The sequence below is a fragment of the Stegostoma tigrinum genome, chromosome 1, assembly GCF_030684315.1.
Source record: "Stegostoma tigrinum isolate sSteTig4 chromosome 1, sSteTig4.hap1, whole genome shotgun sequence".
Lineage (NCBI taxonomy): Eukaryota > Metazoa > Chordata > Chondrichthyes > Orectolobiformes > Stegostomatidae > Stegostoma > Stegostoma tigrinum.
This window is the reverse complement of record NC_081354.1, coordinates 126,924,303-126,945,867: the sequence shown is the minus strand read 5'-3', so window position 1 is coordinate 126,945,867 and position 21,565 is coordinate 126,924,303. Positions and strand designations below refer to the sequence as shown.

At 39.1% G+C, this 21,565-nt stretch overlaps 1 protein-coding gene across 5 annotated transcripts in view; it reads right to left on the bottom strand.

The window, feature by feature from the left end:
• Window positions 1-21,565, bottom strand: part of LOC125457498 (ADP-ribosylation factor-like protein 15) — a 291,813-nt gene that overhangs the window by 3,479 nt on the left and 266,769 nt on the right. The gene's annotated exons all lie outside the window — the stretch shown is intronic.

The following is a 21,565-nucleotide window of genomic DNA, read 5'->3' as shown; positions in this document are numbered from 1 at the left end:
TAGGTAATACAGCTTATTATAGTGTCATAGTCATACAGTAAGGAAACAGGCTCTTTGGTGCACCATTCCACGCCAAACATAGTCCCCAAACTAAACTAATCCCCCCCACCTCCTCTTGGTCCATATCCCTCCAAACCTTTCCTACTCGTACATCCATCCAAATGTCTTTTAAACATTGTAACTGTACCCGCATCCGCCACTTCATCAGGAAGTTCATTCCACATGCAAACCATCCTCTGTATAAAATTTGCCTCTTGCCTTTTGTAAATCTTTCCTCTCTTCTTAAAAATGTGCTCCCCATTATTATGCTCGACATGCCAAACTGCAACTGGACAATTTTACAGTCACAGACAGAATGGCAGAGGAGATTAAATGGGATAATAGAATATAAGCATGAGATCATTGCTAATTTCAAGATTAGCCATTGCTGGTTTATCACATTGTAAATAATGTAGATGCAACAACAGTGTGGAAGTGTTATACTGAACAATTATTCATGGCAAATCAAATTCTAAAATTTTGAACATTTTTATTGAACATTATTTATATTGCTTGCAGTTGAATTACATCATATGCACATTTCAGGTATCTAGCAAAGTATCACGGCTTGTTCACCACTGTGTTGTATTGTGCCGATTAATTTTTCAAAGTAATGTCCAGACCAGCATACATCTTCTCTTGTAATTTGTCCTTTAGCATTTTATTGACCAACACATTATGCTCAGTTACAACTGAAGTAAAGGCTCATCAAATTTGACAGCATTTTCTTATTAAAAAATCCAACTGTGCTCATTAACTAGAGTACACATTTAATTAAGAATGGCATTGACATTCTTAGTACGGAATTCTCAAGCAAATCTAATTCAGAAAAACTGATGTGTACCTGAAAACAAAGCAGAATGTTTACAAATACCAGAATGTCTGGACAGACTTTTAATGAGTGGCTTATTTAACCCTTTAACTGGAGTCTCTAAGGTTTATTTTGAATATTTCATTAACTTCTCAAGTCTGATAACCCTTATTCAGAACTCGAAAAGTTAACTCTGCTTTTTCTCCGCAAATACTGCCAAACTTGCTGAGTTTTTCCAGCAATTTCTGGTTTTGTTTTAGATTTCCAGCATCTGCTGTTGTTTTATTTTATTAACATCATAAACAGAAATATCTCAATGAAAAGCCATCAACTGGCTGTTTTTAAAAGTATTGTTCTTAAGTAATTTATCTTGCATACATTTCACCAGGGCACATAGTTCTTTTAGGCAATCTCATCTTCTCCCACTGCTTGCATTCTCTTCAGCAAACTACTCAGGAATAACACGTGCAATGACTATTCCTCCTGTTCCCATATGGGATGGCTTCACTTAGTGGCAACAGTGTACCTTTCCCAGAGCAACAATATTTAACACATATTTTAGCAGAAATCAAATTAGACATATGGTCCTTCCCAGTTGTAATTGCTCTGAGACTTTCAAATTTAATATCTTAAATGCTGGATACTTCAGAATGTACTGTTTGGAGACCATAAAATTGAAAGCCTCAAAAATGACCTATATATTTGAACACTGAAGGTCTGATGTCTTATTTTCCAATGCATGTTGATCAGAGGAAGACTTCCAGCTGCAGAGTACTTCAAAAAAGAACGTACAAATATTCTTTACTTTTCAAAATATTAGTTAGTAGATTGGAGTGCATATGCTATACAAGCACATTGTATAAAATGGGTTATTTTATAAATCAAGTCATAGATTGAAAACAACACGGACAATGTAACCCCAGAAAGGTCTGCTTCTTGTGTCAGAGGGTAATGATTCCCAGGTTGTCCCATTTATTTAAAAAAAACAAGATTGGCAACTGTTTTAATCTATCACAGTAAGAAATTAATAAACTGTTTCTCTGTGGATATCAATAGCAGTTGAATTCCATGGTTCCATTCTAATTCATTACGACAGAATCAAGGCGTTAGTGGAGAGAAACAGGAATGTGGCATTCGAAATAGAGGCATCAGCCATGATCTTACTGCATGGTAGTGCAGGCTGGAGGCGCCAAATAGTCTACTTCTGCTCCTATATTGTATGTAAAGGAGGTATCCATCTGGCCTATTATGACTTTATCGACATTATTAAATTTGTCACACTTTACTGTAATACCCCATAGCCCTGTTAAGTCTTTTCCATTGAATAGTTAGCCAATTCTCCTTTTATTCTTAACTTCTATTTCCACCCTATTTTCAGGCATTGACCTGTTGGTATCTGAAACACAATGTATAAAAGAAGCCTCATCATCTCTGTTGTCTTCATCTTAAAAAATGCGTCCTCTGGCTACAAACACTGTTTCCAATGAAAAGGAATCATTTTCTCAATGTGAACCTTTCAAAATTTTGAATACCTCTATAAAATCTCCTTTCAATACTCTCTGCTCCAAGGAAAACAATTCCAATTTCACTCCACATAATCAAAGTTCCTCATCCCTGGTTCCATAATAATCGAAGATATTTTGACATTTGAAATTCAGTAGCATTACATATTCTATATATGAAACATAAAGCATCTTGTTTACAGACAAACAAACTAATGTTGTGGTTGATCCAACAAACTAATGCAATACGTGTTTTGTGTTATCTGCATACTTTGTTTCTCTTGAAAAATCAGAAAGGTCAGTTCACCATCTGGGAAGTGTACATGGAAAATAAACAGCTGGCAGTGGGTTACAAATCTGTACCATTCTTGAGGGAGTTGGATGACGTCAAACAGTTTACATAGTAATCCGAATCCAAGAGTGTAGTACGGTCTTGATATACTTCCAATCATCACTCAAAATATCATCAACATAATTTGTATTTGTTCAGACCATTCCAGGAGGCAAGTTTTTCTTTTGCAATTTGACTTTATGTCCGCATTGCGAATAGGTAGAATTATAGTTAGTAATCCTCGCTGTGTATCTCTGATGTGATGAGAAAGGAGACATTTTGCAGTGTTGTCCACACCAACATTACTGCAAAGTTACTCACAGTAGAAGACATTTCCTGAAAGAATATATTAGATTTAAAAAACTGCCAATCAGTTCACTGATACAGTTTGTACTGTCTGAATTAGAGCATTTCCCTTTCTTTTTAGGTAGAAAACGCAGTATCAAAGAGTACATTTTTCCACAAATTGCTTCACACTGCTGTCAGACATTTTTTTTGGTTAAAAGTAATCTGCTGTGAACTCTTACACTACTTTCTTTACAAGATTATTCTTCCAAAATGTTCCTTTAATTTGCTCCTGTCTGCCTGAAAATGAGACTGAAGTATGCGAAAAACCCCTGCAGCTCACCAATAACATTTATGGCATTAGCAAAGAATAGGATATGCCCCAAGTGAAATTAGAATACATCATATCACTTCATCAATGCAGTGACTATTATCTTTGAATTTTGAGAAAGCATGCTACAAATTGCAGTCATAATTGCCTTCAAATGATCCCAAGAGAGCCAGAATAATCTGAGATCACCTGCTTAGGGAGACATATTCAAAGCCTATAGTCACACTAGAGTGAAGCCCAACTCTTCAGCTGATTATAGCACATTCAGTAAGCATCTATTAGGCACAGATGCTATGCATAGTCAAGATACTGCTTTGGTATAATAGCCCAACCCAATTCTAACTGGAGGATTTCGAGAATTCCAATAGACTACCAAAAGATAATGCCCCAAATCCATAGCAAAGCATGACACAATGTCATGGTGTACACTCAAACTGCATTTACATACTTTATTAATAAAGAAAATTTAGTGCAAGTCTCATTCTAGTCGAAACATTTAGCATATAGTTCAGATTGGTCCACTTTGTTGTTGCTCTGAGACATGAAAAATGGTTTTATACTCGTTACACAGTTTCCTAATAATTGCAGCTATGTGGTTTATTAATAAAGTATGTTATAGAACTATTAACTGGTTCAGGGTTAAAATTACGTTTTGCTGTTTACTCAGTCATACTGGTCAGTGTTTGGGAAGACTGTTCTTTTAAGACTGAATCACTGTCAGAGATCAGGGAATATGGATGCGGTGATTTTGTTTGACAGAACTTGATCTGGTGACTATTTGAGTTATATACCACTACCTGGGAGGAAGCAAAACAAAGTCTCAACAACCTTGAACAATTTTTTTGCAATAGCTTTGTTCTCAATTTGATCTGCTATCTGATGCCAATCATTTTCAATGCCTTTAAGGTTGAATTAACAAAAATAACTGATACCAGCCCCGTTATGTTCTTGGTTTTAAAAAAACCCAGAGGACTGCATCATCATCTTGCTGGGTGCCTCTGGGATGTCCAAAATTTCAATGGAATTAAGGGATTTCCAGTTGTGATACAAAGCTTTCTGTGTTTCACTTCAGTCTCTGCTATACTAGACTTGTCTTTGTCATGCCTCAAGGCTACAGTTAATGCTTCATACTACTTCAACTTCATAAAATTCCAAATAAAAATATATTCACTTACAAGATCAATGAACTTTCACCAACAGTCCAGGCTGATTTGCATTCCATGTTTTATGGACAAGAAAACAAATGCTCCTAAACATCAAAATTCATCAAGCTTTCCATTATTACAACTTTCGGTTCTCACCTAATTCCTGTTGATAGCTGTCATACACTTTTAGTTCCAGCATACTCACATGTCAAACAATTTTTGGCTCATCACCAAGAAATGAATGGCAACTTGTCTCTGAATTATGGAACGACTTAATCTTGTCAATATTTCTCAGCATGATACTCCAAGACTATTCACAAAAATACTATACTTAATTTAAATGTAGAAGTCACCATATAGATGTAAAAGTTTAAAGAATCTTGTAGACAACATAACTGAAGGGACCAAATGTATGGTTGTTAAATTTGCTGATACAAACATTGGAATTTGGTGTTGAAATAGACCATTCAGTTCCTTGAGGTTGCAATGCGACTCAATACAATTGTGACTGATCTGATTGTAACCTCTAATCACATTCCTACCTACCGCTAATAACATTTCAACAATTTCCCTTGACAACAAGAATCTATCTGCCACCGCCTTCAAAATATTTGAAGATTCCGCTTCGACCACTTTTCAGGACAACAGCTGCAAAGATTCACAACCATCTATAAGAAAAGAATTTCACCGCATCTAGATTTCAAATGGGTGACCCCATACTTAAACTGCTTTACTAGTATTGCATTCTCCCATAAAAGGAAACATCCTTTCACACCCAGCCTCTCAAGATATTTTAGGATCTTGAATGTTTCAATCAAGTCACCTCTTATTCTTCTAAACTTCAGCAGCTAAATGCACAATCTATCTAACCGTTCCTCATAAGACAACCCACCTACTTCAAGTTTTAGTAATAGTAAACCTTCAGTGAAATGTCTCCAACAGATTTATATTTTTCCTTACACAAGGAGACAAATGCTGTGCAGTGTACTCCAGACGAAATCTCACTTGTGCCCTGTCTAAACAAAACATACCATCCTTACTTTTGTATCCAATTCCCCTTGCAAAGAACAATAACTTTCTATTTGTCTTCCCAACTACTTCTTGCATGAGCATGCCAACCCTTTGGATTTGTGCATTAGGACACCCAGACCCCATTGTATCTCAAAGCTCTGCAGTCTGTCACTATTAGATAACATGCTTGTTTTTAAACCTTACTGCAAAAATTGACAATTTCACATTTTCCCACATTATACTCCATTTGCCAGATCTTTGCCAATCACTGGACCTCTTTATATTTTTTTGTAACCTTATGTCCTCTTCACAATTTCTCTTCTTATGTATCTAAATTATTTAAATTTATTACAAACAGTTGAGGTCTCAGCACTGATCCCTGTGGCACACCATTCATTACTAATCTGAAAAAAAACATCTATTTTTGCCTACTCAGCTTTGTAGCCAGCTAAACTTTCATCCATGCAAATATGCTACCGCTACATCATGAGCTTTCTTCCCCCCTCTCAGAATAGCCTTTGTTTTGGTACCTTATAAAATGCTTTCTGTAAATTTAAGCACAGGGCAGCCATTGGCTCGCCTTTATCTGTAGCACGTTACCTCCTCAGATGATCTTCAACAGAATGGCCAAACAATTTTCCTCTCACCAATGCATGCTGATTCTATCCAATTAATTAAACACATCTAAGTGTCCTGCTATAGCTTCCTGAATAATCGCTAATATTTTGCCTATGACAGATGTTAAGATAACTTGCTTATAGTTTACTGCTAATGGTCTCACTCCTTTTTTCAATAAAGGCATTAAATTCATTATCTTCCAATCTAATGGAACCATCCCGAATTATGGGAGTTTTGAAAAATTAAAATCAATGCAATTATCGTACCAGCAACTTCTTTTAAGATCCTAGAATGAAATCTATTAGGACTGGGGCACCAACCATTTCTTCACTACAACTTTGCTGGTGATTGAGATTTTCCTGATATTCTTCCCTTCTCCATTTGCTGATTTATCACTGCTTCTTGGATATTATTTAAAGATACATTTTCCCTTTCTAGGATCTATTTTTGCTAAGAGTCAAGAATTACCTCCTTAAATGTCTGCTACTGCTTGCTTACTGTGATTCCTGCTAATTTATCCAACCAGTTCACTACAGCTAACTCTACCCTGATTTTATTGTAATTCCTTTTATTTAAGTTAGGCACAGCTGTTTCTGGCTCATATTTCTCATTCTTGAAATCAATATTAAATTCTATCATGTTATGATCATTATTTCCTAGGAGATATTTACTCTGAGGTCATTTAATAAACCTGCCTCATTACCCATTACCAGATCCAGGATAGCCCACTCCCTGGTTGGCTCCATGACATGGATTTGCAGAACGCGGTCAAACTGTCCCTCACATCAGACCTTGAAGAAAAAGTATAACTCATGGAGTCAAAGGGACAGTAGCAATGTGAATACAAAGTTGCTGAGTTATGAGAAACAGAGTAGTGATCAATGGATATTTTTCAAGCTGGAGGAAAATTTGCAGTGGAGCTGTTTAGGGGTCAATAGTGAGATCTTTGCTTTTTCCAGAATATGTTAACGATCAAGGTCTTAGTGTTTCAGGGACAAATTCAAAGTCTCGTAGATGATATGAAGCTTGGATGCATTGTAAACTATGAGGAGGACAGTGTAGACCTCCAAAGTCTACAATCAAGTTCGTGGAGGAGGAAACTAGGTGGCAGATAAAGTTCAATGTGGAGAAGTGAGGGGTGACGAGTAAGGGATAGAATTTTAAAGGGGGTTCAGTAGCAGATGGATCTGGGTGTATATGTGCATATTTCGAGGGATGGTAGGACAGGTGGAGAAAGCAGCTAATATCTTCGGCTTTATCAACAGGGGCAGAGAGTACGCGAGCAAAGTCATGACATTGCACTTGCGCAAGACACTTGTTAGACCTCAGCTGGAATACTGTGTACATTTCTATGTAGCATTCTATATGAAGGGTATCAATACATTAAAGTGCATGTAAAATAGGTTATAAGATGGCTCCAGAGATGCTAACGAATGTTAACTAGAAAAATTAACTGTAAAGCAACTGGATGGTCTAAGTCTACCAGTTTTCCAGTCAGCTAGTTGATCTGTTTCAATAATGTGCTTTTAATACTGACTTTACATTAATTATGAACATTGAAGATAAAGGGCATCATTTGTGTTAGACTAACAGGAAGCCATTCCATGGTGATACCATTTATTTCTACACTAATTTCCACCTCACTTCTTCTGATGTACTTGAGACCGTGTATTTCTATTCATATGGAATTAATATTACATTAAACATTGATAAATAAACACAGGAACAATTCTTGACATGAGACATATTAAAATGAACTTTCCTTAAATTCATGGAGCAGCAAAAGCTCTTAGAAATTTGTATTTAATCCCACAACTAGACCATAATCAAAGGATTGGCTGACGGTACACAGAAAATACAAATAGGATTCAAGTGCAGAAGTAAGTCTTAATTCATTTGGGGAGGAAAAATGAGACAAGCGATTTAAAAAAAAACCCATGTGGGACATGGACATTGCTGGCTGGACAGCATTTTACATCTGTCCCTAGTTGCCCTTGAGAAGGCGCAGGCGAGGTTCCCTCATGAATCACTGTCACCCACATCTTGTAGTTTGACCCCCAATATCCTTTGGGAAGGAATTTCAGGATCTTCACCCAGAAGCAAAGAAGGAACAGCAAAATACTTCCAAGACAGGATGATGAGCGGCTTGGGGGAAAATCTTGCTGGTGATCATATTTCCACATATCTGCTGTCCTTGTCCTTCCAGATGGAAGTGGTTGTGGGTTTGGAAGATACCGTCTGTAGATCTTTGGTGAATTTTTTCAGTGCATCTTGCAGTTAATACACAATAAATGACAAGGCATGTGAAAGGTGAAAAGCCAGATCAACCCTGGAGTGCATCTCCATGGTTCCCTTAAGGGAGTAGACAGAACAGATGGTTAAAGTGGGTAAGATGATGGGCAACGTACTTTCCTTTATTAGTCAAGACATAAAATTCTTGTCGTTGAACTCTATGTTAGAACGCTCATTAGACCATTACAAGAAGGATACGATCACAGCAGAGAGAAGCTTTATAAGGATACTGTCATCAATTGACAAGTTAAACATGGATTAAACTTTTGGAGATGCTGAGATTCCTTTTTTTTGGAACAATGGTGGCTAAGGGATGATAAAGCTGATGGTCTAGATAGCATCAATAGAAAGGACCTTTATTCCTTAACAAAGAGGCAATAACCAGAGGGATTTAAAATAAAGCCAGAGAAAAGATCTTCAGCCAGAGGAAGGTTGGAGTTCACTGTCTCAAAAATGATAGAAGCAGAATGATCTTCATGCTTAGAAGGTATTTGGAAATACAATTTGTTCAAATGTACAGATTTTATCCTCAAATGCTTTCGGCTTCGTACTCCTCTCCTACCCGGAAGAGTTGTTTGTATACCTGGAGGTAAGGTGGCAAAGCATCCAAGCAACATGGAATTTAACGTTGCTTGTTATTTGCAGAGCTTCTTAAAAATTTTATTGTTGGTTATTTGTTATGGACAGACTTTTAAATAGGGAACAGTTTACCTGAAATGAATTTCTGAATGGACAATAAAACATGTAGTGAATTGAATTGAGACTAAAAGCTGGAAAATGCAATTAGGTTAGATAGCTTTTTATCGACTGACGAACAAATAAGCTAAATGGCTTCCTACTGTGCCGTAAATTACTTTGATTCTGCAAGTTATTTTGTAAAGTCCAATGAGTTTATCACTGGAACAGCCTAGTCCAATTTCAAAAATTTAAAGTAAAAGCATAACTATGACAATTGGTACTGTGGATTTAGCACACTTATAATGAAGGTAAATATGCTGCTTCATAGAATTCAACAGTTTCAGGATAAAGTTCTACAGATATCTTATCCTCGAGTATTAATCCTATACTAATTTATTCCAAAATGATCAAACTCTCTACATTTCTTTCCTGTGCCACCAAATTATACACTGATTGGAAATGACAGCCCAGTCTGGCAAAACCATTTCTAAGGCCTATAGCAACACTTTAGGTAGGCTGGCCTCCAGTTCAAGCCACCATCTTGCCACATTTCCAATGCTTGTTGTGGAAATGCTACATACCTTTCTCCTGTCCACATTTCCAAGCACTATCTTCTTCTGCCAGCTGCTCAATATTTTCCGTCAACAAGTGGAGTGGACAGGGAACAAACAGGAGACAAATACAGATCATGTTTCTCTATCTCAGCCTCAGAAGCACAGCAAAGATGGAAGCCCTAATTACAGGTAGTTATCTTGAAATGTGGTTTCCAAATTTATTTCTTAGGAGAAGAAATTACTTAAAACCCACCAGTGCAGCTTATTATCCTGGAATGTTCCTTTAATGCTAGAGGACATTATAATGGTGATTAGTGGAACTAGTTATTTCATCTAAAATAGGACAACAAAAAAAAACCTGATTCCAGTATAATTCTTTGATATGAGTATGAATCCTCATTTCAAATAAGTGAAGTGTATCTGCACTTAAGGAGCTATTGGTTGTTCTTTTAAACGTCAAGATTGAATTCACTATTTTGTATTTGCACAGAAAGAACAAAACAAAAGGAAATGGGAACTGTCAGCTTACGTAAAGATAGAGCAGACTTTTGTCTGTTTTTTTTGCCGCAAGGAATAGTCCATTTTAATGTGTCTGTCTGTTAAAAAATACATTTGACTAAAATAACCATTGTAAATACTGAATTCTTCCTCAGGGCAAGCATTAGATTAGTACACATAACAGACCCGACTATAAGGCCATTATTCAATAAATCCATTAAAAATCAGATTTTCCTTTAATTTAATCAAATTGAACTGTAAAGGGAGTGTAAGTTAGAAAATTTGTATTCCCCGTATATCAAGAACTTTAGAGCCAGACTTTCATGTCTGCAACAATTGAACCATATCAAATCAAGATGACTGCAGCCATTAAGCGGAATATTGCTCAATTTTAAAGGGCTAGTCCTTCTGTCGTGAGCTACCTAAACTTTTAACCAGCAGTTTTTATCATCATTATTATTATTATTCATCATCTTATTAAGTATCACCAAATACATTGGATTTATATCCATATAACCTGTCTACTTTGACTTCTTCAGTAGAGCATTTTAATATTTTACATCTAGCACTTAATTAACTGTTTGCCATTTTGCTCCTTAATTACATTTTTGTTACAATACCATGGATAAATTTAAAACCACAAATACAATTCAATATGGTCAGTACTGGCGCATATGAAATAATTGAGTGGTTTAGCAGGGATAAAAATCAATAATTTTCAAAATCTATTTTAGCAAAAATGTCCTTTTATTGTGAAGAAAATGAGAAACAATGCTAAATTTATGCTTAAATCTAAATCCACTCTTATTCACAATTCCACAGACATCCTGTGCTATCAAAGTAATAGCAAGATACATCTAACAGTAATAAACCATGCCGATATATTGATTACTTAATATCTAAGTAGGGCCTAGCGTTTTATGGCCTTTGGTTATGTCTATAGTAAGACATTACCTCACCCACTTGCTGTTAACTGCTTTCACACAAACAGCTCATAAAAAATTAATTTTGTTAATGTAGAATTTGCAAACAGAATGAAAAATGACTGTTTTAAATGTGGCACATTAATCCAGCTGCCAATGTACACTCAAAATCCATTAAAACAATTGCAGAAAACATGCATTTAACTAATTCGCCTCAATATCTGACCAATCGGAGTCTCAGCCGGCATATTTTTTCCAGAAAGCAAATGGAAGCCTCAGAGTGTAGAATAATATACAATACATTAAAAGGATATAACAAGTAGAAGTTCTAAACTTAAAACATCCAAGAATAGCAATTGTGATGTCAAAAAAATGCCTTGTAAAGACAACAGTCACTTATAGAATGGTCTAGTAGACACGATGTTCAAGTCATAAATAAAACACTTTTCGAAAAGAATGTTTCTTGTAAAATAATTCCATTAATACTTGAGATATCTATCTAATTATAAACAATGATACTACACAGCAGGGGCCTGGCAATGGACTCATTTGTTCACATATGAGCCAAAAAAATTCATCAGTTGAAAAAGTTATCATCCACAATCTTACTTTTTAAAACAACTCATAGATTGAAGACATACATATTATGAACGTACAATCCGCTCACTCATGTATCTTAATCTCAAGTCTTTAAATTGCTAAAGTAACATTCTGTCAATGGATATTTTGTATCAGCATATTGTATTGTGTTTTTGTTCATATTTAGAAATCACAGTAATGGATTAAAGCCAGATAGGACAAATAATTAAGACAATTAGGTGGCACTGAGTTTTTTTTATTTGAAAAGAGCTTCAAAAGATTGTAAAAGGAAATGTTGAACTGGATATGAATTTCTACATTCTTGATTTGGTGGAAAAGAATTAACTGATGTTGCCATACAGGTTAGAGGTTACAGAGATTGAAGGTCACAGAAGATTCCAAATTTGCAGTTCAGGGAGAAAGAGAGTCCAAGAGACCACTAGATCCTAGTATTGCTTTAAAAAGAACTAGGAGGCCACACACAAAAAAAGACTACTTTAGAATTTCAAGAAAGATGTCAGAATAATCTCCCAAAGCTGGATTTCTACAATGGACATTCACTTTACTTAAAGCTTTATATAAAAATGGCAATCAAACTTCTTGAAGGAATTGAGGGGATAAAGGAAATCTATTTGAGGTCAGGGGTAGAGACTAAAAATGTCAACTTGGATTAAAAAAAAATGAAGGGTGGAGCATCAAAAACAAAGTTGTAGCTGCTGGCTAAACTGTGACAAATGTGAAGAAACTGTAGCTTTTTATATTTAAAAGAAACAATATTAGCTAAAAGCACATAGAATATGAAGACTTAGTAAATTACAGGACAACTGAAACCTAAATGCACGGAGGACAAATAATTTAGAAAGATGCTGACAAATTCAGTGAAAACAATCCAAGAACAGATATAGCTGAAAGATGACAAGTAAACGTCAGGTTTTCTTATTTCAGTCCAAACAAGAAAATATATCCACCCACAAAAGACGTATATAACCCAAGGAATGCCATTTAAAAACAAATACATTCACAGGACAAGGGCATCTCTGCCTAGGCCAGTATTTATTGCCCATCCTTAATTGCCCAGAGGGCAGTTAAGAGTCAATCACATTGCTGTGGGTCTGGAGGAACATGTAGTCCAGATCAGGTAAGGATGGCAGTTTCCTTCGCTACAGGTCATGAGTTGAAGCAGATGGGTTTTTCCAACAACTGGCAATGCATTCATGGTCACCAATAGACTCACAAAATCAAGTGAAGGGATTTGAACTCAGGTCCCTAGAACATCATCCAGCTATCTGGATTAATAGTCCAGTGGTTATACCACTAGGCTGTCACCTCCCACGTAACAGAAAACAAAATTGGTACCACTAATCACAACATGTCTACAGTAATTTTAAGTGAGTTAGATAGTGTGTTAGAGATTTGATGAGAAAATGCATTTTGACACCAAACAATTTAAAAAAAGGGCAAAGTACCTGGCTATGTGGAGTTCTTCAAGCCAAATGACAATATATTTGAATAGTTCAATAAAACGAGAGTTCCAGAGGTTTCCAACATAGGCAGCAAGCTTGTGAGTCAACCATGTTGAAATGAAACTGATACTCATATTTCTTAATCAGAATTTAAGATAGTGAATAAATTGAGAAGCAAGCTCCAAAATTTTGAATCTTCCAAGTTACAGATATGCTAAACACTAACAAATCGACCAAAAAAGCTATAAATAGACTGAAGGTAAGATATTTAATAAATATTTCAGAATATAAGATATGTATGAGCCCACATTAGCTCTTCACCATTCAGCCATGAAGAGCTGCAAACAACAGGAATGGCAAGGATAAAACTTTTGGATCTTTATGATTAACAATAAGTGTAGAACAGCTTGTGATCAGTTTTACTTAGTCGCTCATTCATTTCTGGATCAAATGGTTCTGAGTTTAAGGCCCTTATCAGACTGGCATTGCATGTCTGAGGAGTTCAGCAATGCTGCGAGGTATCATTTGCTCTATTAATGGCAGGTCTTATTGAAAGTCAGCTGGATATCAAACCTGGCATTATTTTAAAAAAAATGCAAGTAGTGTTTGGGAAATTTGGTAAAGATTCTTTTTTCTTTTTCATTTATTTGTTTGTTGTTAGAATGTTGCAGCTGCAACATGATAGCTGTGTTTACTCAAGCCTCTGCAGTTTAAATATGAAATTCATTCAATGCAGTAATTCAGATATTTTTACATTTCATGCTATAAAATTGCCAGAATTACTCAGAATTCAATAGAACGTAACAGAATGGGCAATGTAGAAATCATTCCTTATTAAGGTTAAAATTCATTAAAAGTGAAACATCTTAAGGAGAGCTGGAACTTGAAGCAGGTCAAAGGAGGAGGCTGGATTCACAAGAATTAAAAAAAAGCTTTGGCAAGTAAACAGAAGCATTGTTTCTAGAATGGCAGAATGCAACAATTAATTTTTCATTACAGTAAGGGTCCATTCAGCAGGTTGAAATGTAAATTAAAGACTAAAAACAATGCTGAAGTTGTCTCAAGATCCTACAGACTGACCAATGGGCCAAAAAGCCAACCCCACAACAGCAGGTGTGTGGCCTTGAGTGGGTAGTTATCGCCAGGAAAGCACATTTGAGTTCAACCGAGATCATTCAGTGACTGGAGTATTGGGATCCTGCATTCAGATTATGTGAAAGGTTCATTCAGGACTCACATCAGATTTATATAGGAGCCTTCCAGCAATGTAACCCAGGGGACATCTGAGGAAAGGGGTGAGGGAAAAAATTTTGCAACAGGCTCTCTCCTTAACTGAAACATCTTTTATATTTGGCCATTTTTCAAACTTTCAGTGGCCAGATGCCGTCAGTCTCCAAATAAAACGAAAATAATATAGATGTTGGAGATTGGAAATAATAAGAGAAAGTGCTGGAAAAGTTCAGCAAATCTGTCAACATCTGAAGATTGGATTCTGTTCCGAAGAAGAAAGTCATTGGACTCAAAACTTCAACTATGTTTCTTTCTGCAGAGGTGGTGCCAGATCTGTTGGGCTTTTCAAGCATTTTCTGTCGTTACTGCCGTATGTTCCTAGTTTTTGTGACGAGACAATACAGAAAATGGCAACAGCTGACAAAAAACCTTTATTATCTGCTGTTGTTTGACATTCCAGCTCTTGGTCTTCTGGCAATGCATTATGGATCAATCATGCCACTAAAATCTGAAATAACCATTACAGTAAATTAGTTTGTGCTCAGGCAATCCCACTCGCATTATGTGGAAGCCCAGAGGCAGTGTGCGGAATACACTGAGACCTGTACAGTTGTAGACACAGCGTCAACACAGAAACCGTCCCTTTGATTCAACCCATCCATGCTGAACAGGTTTCCTATACTAAACTAGTCCCACTTGCCTACGTTTGGCCAATATTCCTTTAAACTTTTTCTGTTCATGTACCTATACAAATAGCTTTTAAATGTTATGACTGTCATATACCACTTCCTCCAGCAGTACATTCCACACATAAACAAACCTCTGTGAAAGTATGAGCATTGCATCACGCTGTTGCAGATCTATTAGTTTCCAATTCTTGCTGAGACCTTCCAACGCTATTATTGAGATAGTCATTAATATGACAGGATCTGCAGTTTTTCATGATCAATTCATAAAGCTGAAGATCCTGTTGTACACAACAGGAAATTTATTTTCTAATTTTTAAAAAAAATACTAATCGCTAACTCCTTGTGCAATCCGAAGAACAAGAATGCAGCTTCCCGAGATGTGTTACTTGTTTTGTAATTGTTTTAACTGGAGTCAAAAGAGTGACTTGATTCCTGAACAGTAAGAACTGTCAATGCTGGAGTCGGTAATAACACAATGTGGAGCTGGAGGAATACAGCAGGCCAGGCAGCATCAGAGGAGCAGGAAAGTTGATGCTTCAGTCAGGACCCTACTTCAGAACAGCATTTCTGAAGGGTCCCAAACCAAAATGTTAATTTTCCTGCTCCTCTGATGCTGCCTGGCCTGCTGTGTTATCTCTAACTCCAGCATCAGCAGCTCTTACTATCTCTGAGTTATAACCTCACTGCAAAACCTCTTCAAGGGATGCCCACCTTGAAGAAGTTATCCTCCTCTCTCTAGAAAGACCTCAGTGGGTCTCTCTCCCACTGCAAACCTCTGGTAATTTCTTCAGCCCTGAAATGTTCAACCACATACTGAAGCAAACCATGTACTACAGCCACATTGCTTTTCTCAGTACCTGCCTACGGAACTGGAACATCCCCAATAGTCAAGCATTTCTGAAGAAGGGTCCTGACCTGCAACATTAACTTTCCTGCTCCTCTGATGCTGCCTGGCCTGCTGTGTTTCTCCAGCTCCACACTGTGTTGTCACACTTGATTCTTGTATGCCTTGCCCTTTGTTAGGATGGTTGTGGAACCTTAACTATAATGCAATCGACACCTTCTAAATGGAAAAATATGGTGGTTTGAAGATGGCATACTGTCAACATGCATTCACACCTCGATTTTACAGGTGATGCATGTGCAGCTGGACCAGGAAACCTGGGGGGAGTTGGGAACAAGTATTCTCTGGTTCACTCATTTTAATGGTGCCATGTCCCATTCCCCTTTACCCATTATGATTTATGTTGATCTAATTCTTTCTTTTATTCTGATGGGCAGTCAGCCTAAGAATAATATCCCTCATCTTTACTCTTTCACACATATTACCCATGGACTAGAGACTATTATTGTTTCTCTGCAAACTTAATTTCTTTCCTTTGGTGAGTCTGTCAACTGTGAAAAAGGGAAAAGTGGCAAATCAACATCTTGGCTTACTTCAGTAAGTGATTGGCAGTGCGCAAAGAGGGTTCTATGCTTCAACATGTCAGCAACTTTTCCCTTCTATGGGAAAAATGTGGTGAAAAATCTCAAAATATGCTTGAGGTATAAAGAACCTAAACAGGATAGAGTAAGTAATCGAAACAGTTTTCCATACATTCTAGGAAAGGAGGGCAAACATATTGTTGAGATTTGTTTTGAAGCTTCAATAAACAACAAATCAAGAGCAGCAAGTTCTGTAAACTACAGGCTAAGCAAAATAAGAACCTCAGCCTTCTGCAAGATTATCAGTTCATCGCTCATGTCAAATAAATTCAATGCCTATAAACTTTTTGCCTGCCAGCTTCTAAGTCTGAGAAAAACATAATCCTTGTCCTTGCTGCTCTTCCCCACTGGGGACATTATTACCATAGATAATCCAGCCAAGAGATTCACAAAGGGTTGAGGAGAGCATCAGAGCATCAAATGTGCATTCAGATGTCTCCACTGCCTCCATGTCAATACTAGCCACTCAATCACAAGAAATGTTTTACACCCTCTCACATACGAAAAGACGACCAATCGAGATGTGAAATTAAAATATCACAGGGCCAAACTAATTAAAGGAGAATATAAGGAAGCTATTTTTGATACACAAAACTGACATGGACAAATTGGACTGAAGGGTCTATTTCTGGGCTGTATATCTCTATGACCAAAATTTGACATAGGTATTAAGTAGCAGATACATAAGTTCTGAAATCACATCAGACACAATACTATAATGAACATCAACCAAGTGCCACAGGACATTCATGCATCACTGAATTTATTTTGACAAGGGATACAAGTGAAAAAATTTTTATGCTAAATATTATTCATGCCATACAACTGCTTTGCAAGCATGAACTCCCACCAAGCAGTGTAAGGCTTGGCACACAGCTGGCAATCTCTGTGTATCAACCAGACATTGTGAAATAAAAATTTCACCTCCTACCTAATTCAGGCTCAACATAAGCTACATCTCCTGTTCCTGAGGGCTCCACAAAATATCAAAGAACTTTAAGGGTCTAGCAGCAGAACGTAGATGTTAATCAAAGGAGATTGCCAAAAGGGGAGCTCTAACACTTGCGCGGCATCTTTATTTGACGTCAGAAATTAGTTGACAAGAAATTTGAGAGTTCAAAACATGTTCCATCACAGCCTGCAACACCACATTAAACAATACTACACAACACTAACAACATTCTTCACTTAGTTTACTTCACCTTTCAGAAAAGAACTGGATTTTCTTTCAAATTTTACTTTAAAATAATGCAATTAAATAAATTTATACATAAACAGCAAAAATGCAAACCAGTAGTCGAGATAAGAAGGCTGATCACGTCAATACCTACATTCAGCTTTATACAAACAAAACTCCTTATCAGAATCACAGTTCCCTATCCTTAAGTCAGTTGTCTAGACACCTCTGCCTTCCCAGCAGCAAGAGAATTTGGGCACGAATCCACAACAACATTGGACTAAACATTAAAAAAGGCAACTGTAACAATATGACAGTCACAAAAGTCTGTGAGCATCTACTGAAGTGGCTTCTCCCATGATTGCTGAAGAAAATATAACAAACTGAGAAAATTCTTTTGCAAAAGCTTAATCCTTAAAGTGAAGTGAACATCTTGTTATTGATGGCTACAAAATTTATTCTCTTTTACGTGACAAATTTATGGACACCATAGCAGGGGAATTGAGTTTAAGAGCCGTGAGGTTATGCTGCAGCTCTATAAAACTGTGGTTAGACCACATTTGGAATATTGTACAAAAACAAAGTTGCTGGAAAAGCTCAGCAGCTCTGGCAGCATCTGTGAAGAAAACAGAGTTAACGTTTCAGGTCTGGTGACCCTTCCTCAGAACGTGCTGCCAGACCTGTGGGCTTTTCCAGCAAGTTTGTTTTTGTTCCTGATTTATAGTGTCCACAGTTCTTTTGGTTTTTACTTGTAATATTGTGTTCGGTTCTGGCCACCTCATTATAGAAAGAATGTGGAAGCTTTAGAGGGGGTGTAGAAGAGATTTACCAGGATGCTGCCTGGACTGGAGGGCAGGTCTTATGAGGAAAGGTTGAGGGAGCTAGGGCTTTTCCATTGGAGCGAAGAAGGATGAGACGTGACTTGATAGAGCTGTACAAGATGATGAGAGGAACATGTCAGAGGCTTTTTCCCAGGGCGGAAATGACTATTATGAAGGGGCATAATTTTAAGGTGACTGGAGGAAGGTACAGGAGAGATGTCAGAGGTAGGTTCTTCACAGAGAGGGGTGGGCTTGTGTAATGTGCTGCTGGCAGTGGTAGTGCAGTAAGATACTTTAGAGACTTTTAAGTGACTCTTGGATAGGCACATGGATGATCGTAAAATGCAGGGTAGTTTGATCTTAGTAGGATAATAGGTCGGCACAACATCGTGGGCTGAAGGGCCTGTACTGTTTTACGTTCTTAACTTTAACAATAGTATCGATGGGCCAAGCCTTGCAATGAACTTCAATTCTGACTGACGACTATGTTTGACCCATCGGTCAGTAGCTACACTAAAGAAATCAGCAACAAAAACAAACACCACTAAAACTCAGAGATAATGGGAACTGCAGATGCTGGAGAATCCAAGATAATAAAATGTGAAGCTGGATGAACACAGCAGGCCCAGCAGCATCTCAGGAGCACAAAAGCTGATGTTTCGGGCCTAGACCCTTCATCAGAGAGGGGGATGGGGAGAGGGTTCTGGCATAAATAGGGAGAGAGGGGGAGGCGGACCGAAGATGGAGAGAAAAGAAGATAGGTGGAGAGGAGAGTATAGGTGGGGAGGTAGGGAGGGGATAGGTCAGCCCAGGGAAGACGGACAGGTCAAGGAGGCGGGATGAGGTTAGTAGCTAGCTGGGGGTGCAACTTGAGGTGGGAGGAAGGGATGGGTGAGAGGAAGAACAGGTTAGGGAAGCAGAGACAGGCTGGACTGGATTTGGGATGCGGTGGGGGAAGGGGAGATTTTGAAGCTGGTGAAGTCCACATTGATACCATTAGGCTGCAGGGTTCCCAGGCGGAATATGAGTTGCTGTTCCTGCAACCTTCGGGTGGCATCATTGTGGCAGTGCAGGTGGCCCATGATGGACATGTCATCTAAAGAATGGGAGGGGGAGTGGAAATGGTTTGCGACTGGGAGGTGCAGTTGTTTATTGCAAACCGAGTGGAGGTGTTCTGCAAAGCGGTCCCCAAGTCTCTGCTTGGTTTCCCCAATGTAGAGGAAGCCGCACCGGGGACAATGGATACAGTATACCACATTGGCAGATGTGCAGGTGAACCTCTGCTTAATATGGAAAGTCATCTTGGGGCCTGGGATAGGGGTGAGGGAGGTGGTATGGGGGCAAGTGTAGCATTTCCTGTGGTTGCAGGGGAAGTTGCCGGGTGTGGTGGGGTTGGAGGGCAGTGTGGAGCGAACAAGGGAGTCACGGAGCGAGTGGTCTCTCCGGAAAGCAGACAAGGGTGGGGATGGAAAAATGTCTTGGGTGGTGGGGTTGGATTGTAGATGGCAGAAGTGTCGGAGGATGATGCGTTGTATCCGGAGGTTGGTGGGGTGGTGTGAGAGAACGAGGGGGATCCTCTTTGGGCGGTTGTGGTGGGGGCGGGGTGTGAGGGATGTGTGGCGGGAAATGCGGGAGACACGGTCAAGGGCATTCTCGACCACTGCGGGGGGAAGTTGCGGTCCTTGAAGAACTTGGACATCTGGGATGTGCAGGAGTGGAATGCCTCATCGTAGGAGCAGATGCAGTGGAGGCGGAGGCGGAGGAATTGGGAATATGGGATGGAATTTTTGCAGGAGGGTGGGTGGGAGGAGGTGTATTCTAGGTAGCTGTGGGAGTCGGTGGGCTTGAAATGGACATCAGTTACAAGCTGGTTGCCTGAGATGGAGACTGAGAGGTCCAGGAAGGTGAGGGATGTGCTGGAGATGGCCCAGGTGAACTGAAGGTTGGGGTGGAAGGTGTTGGTGAAGTGGATCAACTGTTCGAGCTCCTCGGGGGAGCAAGAGGCGGCGCCGATACAGTCATCAATGTAACGGAGGAAGAGGTGGGTTTGGGGCCTGTGTAGGTGCGGAAGAGGGACTGTTCCACGTAACCTACAAAGAGGCAGGCATAGCTGGGGCCCATGCGGGTGCCCATGGCCACCCCCTTTGTCTGTAGGAAGGGGGAGGAATCGAAAGAGAAGTTGTTGAGGGTGAGGATGAGTTCAGCTAGGCGGATGAGGGTGTCGGTGGAGGGGGACTGGTCGGGCCTGCGGGACAGGAAGAAGTGGAGGGCCCTGAGGCCATCTGCATGTGGTGTATAGGGACTGGACGTCCATGGTGAAAATGAGATGTTGGGAGACAGGGAATTGGAAGTTCTGGAGGAGGTGGAGGGGGTGGGTGGTGTCACGGATATAGGTAGGGAGTTCCTGGACCAAAGGGGAGAAAATGGAGTCCAGATAGGTGGAGATGAGTTTGGTGGGGCAGGAACAGGCTGAGACAATGGGTCAACCAGGGCAGGTAGGTTTGTGGATTTTGGGAAGGAGATAGAAATGGGCCGTGCGGGGTTGGGGAATAATAAGATTGGAGGCTGTGGGTGGGAGGTCCCCTGAGGTGATGAGGTCATGAATGGTGTTGGAGATGATGGTTTGGTGCTCGGGGGTGGGGTCATGATCAAGGGGGCGGTAGGTGGTGGTGTCCGAGAGTTGGCGTTTGGCCTCAGCGATGTAGAGGTCAGTGCGCCATACTACCACTGCGCCACCCTTGTCTGTAGGTTTGATGGTGAGATTGGGGTTGGAGCGGAGGGAGCGGAGGGCTGCCCGTTCTGTGGGGAAGAGGTTGGAGTGGCTAAGGGGGGTGGAGAGGTTGAGGCGGTTAATGTCTCGACGGCAGTTGGAGATGAAGAGGTAGGGTAGGAGGCCTGGGGGTGGTGTCCAGGAGGACGACTTGTGTTGGAAGCGGGCGATGGGGTCAGTGGAGCTAAAACTCAAGTAGAATAAAAAATAAACGTGACATTAGAATTAAAAGCATTCTTTCTCCAAGTTCCAATACTGTAAGAAATTTGAGCAATCTCTTAAAAGAAAATTGATCAATGGGAGAGGAAAAAACTTCAAGATAGGCAAATCAAC